The sequence below is a fragment of the Tamandua tetradactyla genome, chromosome 7, assembly GCF_023851605.1.
Source record: "Tamandua tetradactyla isolate mTamTet1 chromosome 7, mTamTet1.pri, whole genome shotgun sequence".
NCBI lineage: Eukaryota > Metazoa > Chordata > Mammalia > Pilosa > Myrmecophagidae > Tamandua > Tamandua tetradactyla.
The window spans coordinates 110,717,387-110,723,621 of record NC_135333.1 but is presented as its reverse complement, the minus strand read 5'-3'; positions in this window follow the sequence as shown (position 1 = coordinate 110,723,621).

Below are 6,235 nucleotides of genomic sequence, written 5' to 3'. Positions count from 1 at the left end.
ACTGCTGAATAATATTCAGTCATATGTATATAGCACATTTTGTTTATCCATCCATTCATTGATGGACACTTGGGTTGTTCCCATCTTTCGACAATTGTGAATAATGTCGCTATTAACATTGGTGTGAAAATATCTGGTCACATCCGCACCTTCAGATACTCTGAGTATATCTGAGTGGAAGGATTGCCAGGTGGTAAAGCAACTCTATACTAAGCTCCCTGAGGAAATGCCAAACTGCCCTCCACAACAGCTGTACCATTTTACCTTCCCACCAGCCGTCAATAACTGTCCCAGTTTCTCCATATCTTCTCCAACACTTGTATTTTCCTGCTGTTTTGTTTTTTAACAATGGTCATTCTAGTAGGTATGAAGTGACATCTCACTGAGGTTTTGATTTGCGTTTCTCTCATTTTTGAAGGACAGCTTTGCTGGTTGGTAGTTTTTCTCTTCCAGTATCTTAAAGTGTCATGTGACTATCTTCTCGTCTCCATGGTGTCTGATGAGAAATCAGCACTTAGTCTTAGTTGTCTTCCCTTATATGTGGTGAGTCACTTTTCTCTTGATGCTTCTAGAATTTTCTCCTCTTTGGTATTTGACAGTCTGATTAGTATGTTTCTTGGAGTGGGTTTATTCAGATTTATTCTGCTTGGAGTATGTTGGGCTTCTTGGATTTGCATATTCATGTCTTTTATAAGGGTTGGGAAATATTCAGCCATTATTTCTTCGAATATTCTCTCTGGCCCTTTACCTGTCTCTTCTCCTTTTGGGACACCCATGATGCATATGTTTGTGCACTTTTTGTTGTCAACCATATCTCTGAGACTCTGCTCAAAATTTTCCATGTTTTTCTCCTTTTGTTCTTTTGTTTGTTTGAATTTGATTGCTCTGCCTTCTAGCTCATTGATTCTTCTGCCTCTTCAAATCTGCTGTTGTGGCTCTCTTATAAATTTAAAATTTCATCTACCATGCTTTTATTACCATAATGTCTGTTATTTTTCCATGTATTCTTTCAAATTCTTCCTTATGCTCTTCTTGTGTCTTCTTAATACCCTTTATACACATTTTCCTTCATTTCTTTGAACTGATTCAGGACATTTATTTGCACATTTTTGATTAGTTGTTCCAAATTCTGTGTCTCCTCTGACTTCTTGATTTGTTCCTTTGACTGAGCCATTCCTTCCTGAGTTTTAGTGTGCCTTGTTTTTTGTTTTTGTCTTTTGCTGATATCTGGTTACCTGTGTTGATGGGTCTATTTTGAGGGTGGTTTCTCTCTCTTGCCTAGGATTTAGTTGTTGTCTGGATTTGTCTTAGGGCACTGATTTGATAGTTGGGTCATCAGTATTCCTCAGCCAAAACAGGGCCAGATAACCATGCAAGGGGTATAAATCAGCTACAATGGGCCTTGGATAGGGTCTGAAGAGGTTCTGAGAAGCCCTGCAGTTTTTCCCTTGTACATTCCAATCTGCCCAGCAGATGGCACTGTTAAATGATTTCCTTATACTCAGAAGCTATTTATCTCTGGGAGCCCCACAGCATCAGACCAGGTGGAACTGAAATTGCAGGGTTTTTGTGCACTCACTTCGCTGGCCAAAGACTGGCTCAGTGTTGGGCTGTATCCTCCTTCATATTTGTGGTGGAGGACTCCCACAGCTGCCCCAGTCTGGCACTGTCCCCCTGATGCTATTTCCCTCAAGTGTGGGGTCTGGACACCAAGACCCAGAGCTGGAAATACAGTCTCTGTCCATGTTTTCACAGACTATTTTTCCCTCACCGACCTGGGCCTTGAGATGTCCTCCCTTGACCCCTCAGTCCCCAAACAGTTGATTCAGATGGTTTCTGCCTAGCTACTTGCTGGTTTGGGGAAGAATCTGTGGTTCCCTCCCTAATCCTCCAGAAGTTCTTCCTGCTGCCCTTTTGTATTCTGCTCTCCCCAGTAGTTTGAGTCCTGCCGTGGGTCCCTGTGGACTAAGGTCTCTGGGTATGGATATAAGTGAGGGTCTGTCTCACTGCTGTGAGAGGTTTTATAGGCTGTGTCCCTGGTGGGACATGGGAGGGATCCCGGCTGCTGCCTGTGAACAATTCCTGAGCTGTGTGGGACCGAGTGGGAGTAAGAGACAGGACCAGCTGGTCCAGGGTGGAAGTTTCCTACCTGATATTTTTCTCTTTCTTTGATTCAGTGTTTGTGGGATCCTTCTCCAGTCCTGACCTTCCTTCAGAGTTCTAACAAGTGAGATTTGTCCCTTTTTTCACTGTATCTTTGGGGGAGAGGTTTTCAGTCGCTGTCCTACATCACCATGTTGATTGATTAGTGTTTTAAAACAATCATTCTGGCTAATATGTGGTAAGCGGAACGTAAGGGAACAAGAGTGGCACCTAGAAAGGAGCTACACTATTGGAATAGAACAAATGAGGGAGAAAAGGGGCTTAGGCCACAGTGACTACGTGTGAAGATGGAGACAAGAGAATGGATACTGCTCACAGGGAAGACTAGGGGAGGGAAAAGCAACCTGGTTCTGTCTGAAATAATTACCTTGTAAATGTGGGAGTCCAAAAATCTAATGGACTTTATCTAATACTTCTTTCCCTTGAAACCACCTCTTCCTTTGGCTTCACCAACACAGCACTACCTGTTCTTCTTTAGCCTCACTGACTGTTCCATCTCTGTCTCTTCCTCCTGACTTCTCTGTCTCATCAATAGCAACTCATTCTCCATTGTATCCAAGATTAAAACCTGGAGTTATTCTCAACTCTTCTGTCTTTTTTCTTTCTTCAACAAATATTTGTTAAGTCCGTAATATGTACCAGATCTGCATTATGTATTTGAGATGCATTGGTGCAAATAGTAATTGTCTCAGCTTTTATGAAGTGTGCTGGTCTGAATCTGTGATGGACCCCAGAAAAGCCATGCCCTTTGATCCTCATTCAATATTGCTGGGTGGGAGTATTTTGATTGTTTCTATGAAGATGTGACCCACCCAATTGTGGGTGGTAATTTTGATTAGATGATTTCTATGGAGGTGTGTCTCCACCCACTGAAGGTGGAGTTGCTTGCTGGAATCTTTTAAAAGAGGAAACATTTTGGAGAGAGTCTCTTTTTGGCAGAGCCACAAGAAAGTCAGCAGATGCTACCATGTTTGCCATGTGCCCTTCCAGCTGAGAGAGAAACGTTGAACATCGTTGGCCTTCTTGAGCCAACATATCTTTCCCTGGATGCCTTAAATTGGACATTTCTATAGATTTGTTTTAATTGGGACATTTTCTTGACCTTAGAACTGTAAACTAGTAACTCATTAAATTCCCCTTTTTAAAAGCCATTCTGTTTCTGGTATATTGCATTCCAGCAGCTAGCAAACTGGAACATGAAGTTTTCACATTCTTGGGGGAAACAGGCATAAATATTATGTGTAAATATATATAATATAAATATTATAAATTATGTGTTTATAATAAATAGTCACTAAGTGAATATCTGTAGTGTATTTTTTCCAGTCCAAATGTCTCTGCCTTACTTTATTTATTTTATAGGTTTATTGAAGTAGAATTGATATTTTAATAATCTGCACATATTTAAAGTATACAATTTGATGAGTTTTGACATATGTATGTACCCATGAGACCATAATCAGAATCAAAATAATGAACATATGTTACCCCCAAAATATCCTCATGACCCTTGTAATCTTCTGATCTTCACCTATTTATTCCTAGGTGTGTTAGCCAGGGTTTTCCAGAGAAACAGAACCAACAGGAGAGATCTGTAAATAAAAGATTTGTAAAGGTGTCTCACATGACCTTAGGAATGGAAGAGTCCAAAATCCATAGGGCAGGCTGTGAAGCTGGCAGCTCCGATGAAGGGTCTGGATGAACACAGGAGAGACTTGCTTGGTGAAGAAACAGTGAAAGAGTCTCTCTTCTTCCTTAAAAGCCTTCAACGGATTGGATTATCTCATTGTGGGAGACCTGCCTTATGTATGTGGCAGGTGCAATCAACTGAGTGGTAATTTAATCAACCAGCTATGAAATGTTCTTGCAGCAACAGTAATGCCAGTACTTGCCTGACCAGACAATTGGGCATAATCACTTGGCCAAGTTGGCACCAGAACTTAATCATCACAGTCCACCCCTTGTTAATCTGGCCGCTTGAAACAAGCTTAATTTCCAAATAGAACACAACAACTGACATGTTTTACCTAACAATACTCAACTGTCCTGCGTACAGCCAGAAATGCACTATATCTCTCCAGAACAGGGTGTGAGTCCTTAGCTGACATTCACTCTTAAACTTCATATCCTATGACTTATATACTATTTTCAACATGAACAATACAACTTATATCATACAATAAGAGGAAAACAAGATATTTGCTTATGTACAAATCAAACATATCCATAACAAAACAGGGAGGAAATATTTATACAATCACAGCCCTTGTTTCTATAACTGGTCATGTGGTCATAGTTCATATTTCTCACTATCTTCTTCTACTGTTCACTCCATATTCTCTTTACCCTCAGCAAGCGCTTCAGCTGGTTGTGGTTCTTTGCCAGGTGGGGTGACTCAGATCTTCATTCCTAAAGTTTCTGGGCCACTGGTAGTTCTGTCTGGATTGGGTTGTTACAGTTTTCCCTTGACTTTAGTCACAGGGCATGGTAGTACTAGAGATGCCCTAGGGAATCTCCTGTATTCCAGGAAAACTCTTCTTTACCTCCAATGTGTAGTTGCAGTCATATTTTCCCTTGATAGTCAAGATCAATCACCCCAGACAGAACAGTAATCCACTTTCATGCCTGCTGATTCAGTGGCCAGGTGGTGGGCTTAATTTCCAGTTCAGTGGAATCAGTGTTGTGTCTCCTGGAAGGAATACTCCTCCTTTTGGAACTAAGATCTGTAGACCAACAGAGCTTAAGATTTGAGGGACGGGAAGTCCCTCAAGAATTTTCTCAGTGGACCACTAGGGGTAATAGTGAGTGGTGTCACTCCCATTCCCACCCCTTAATTCCTAGACCTGTGAATTCTGGCTAAGGGAGAGAAAGCACCATACAGCAAATGTTGACTCAGAGCATACACAGCCTCCTGGAGAACATTGCCCCAGGCCTGCAAGGTATTGCCATCTATTTGACACTGTAATTGGGTCTTTAAAGGCCATTCCACCATTCTATCAACCCAGGTGCCTCTGCATGATAGGGAACATGGTAAGACCAGAAAATTTCATGAGCCTACGCCCATTCCCACACTTCAATTGCTGTGAAGTGGGCTTCTTGATCAGAAGCTATGCTCTGTGAAATACCATGACAATGGATAACGCATTCCGTAAGTCCATGGATGGTAGTTTCTGCCAAAGCATTGCGCTCAGGGAATGCAAACCCATATCTGGAATATGTGTCTATTCCAATTAGAACAAATCACTACCCCTTCCATGATAGGAGTAATCCAATGTAATCAACCTGCCACCAGGTAGCAGGCTAATCACCTCAGGGAATGGTGCTATATTGGGAACTGACTGTGGGTGTCTGCTGCTGGCAGATTGGGCACTCAGCAGTGGCTGTAGCCAGGTCAGCCTTGGTGAGTGGAAGTCCTTGTAGCTGAGTCCATGCATAACCTGCATCCCTACCACCATGATCACTTTGTTCATGAGCCCACTGGGCAATGACAGGAGTGGCTGAGGAAAGAGGATGACTCGTAGCCACAGGATGGGTCATTTTATCCATGTGATTACTAAAACCTTCTTCAGCTGAAGTCACCTCTGGTGAGCATTCATATGGGACACAAATATCTTTGCCCATTCAGAAAGGTCTATCCACATACGTCTTCCCCAGACTTCTTTGTCACCAATTTTCCAATAATGCTCCTTACAAGTACTTTACCATCCAACCAAAACAGTAGCAACAGCCCATGAGTCAGTATACAAATGCACCTCTGGCCAGTTCTCCTTCCAAGCAAAATGAACAACCATGTACACTGCTTGAAGTTCCCTACACTAGGAGAATTTCCCCTCACAACTGTCCTTTAAGGACATACAAGAATGGAGTTGTAGTTCTGCAGCTGTCCATTTCTGGGTGGTCCCTGCATATTGTGCAGAACCATCTGTAAGACAGGACCGAGTTTTCTCTTCTTCAGTCAACTGACTGTAAGGAACTCCCCAAGAGGCCATAACTCTGGTCTGGGTAAGAGAAGGCAATGTAGCAGGAGTGGAGGCCATGGGCATTTGGGTCACTTCCTCATGTAACTTACTTG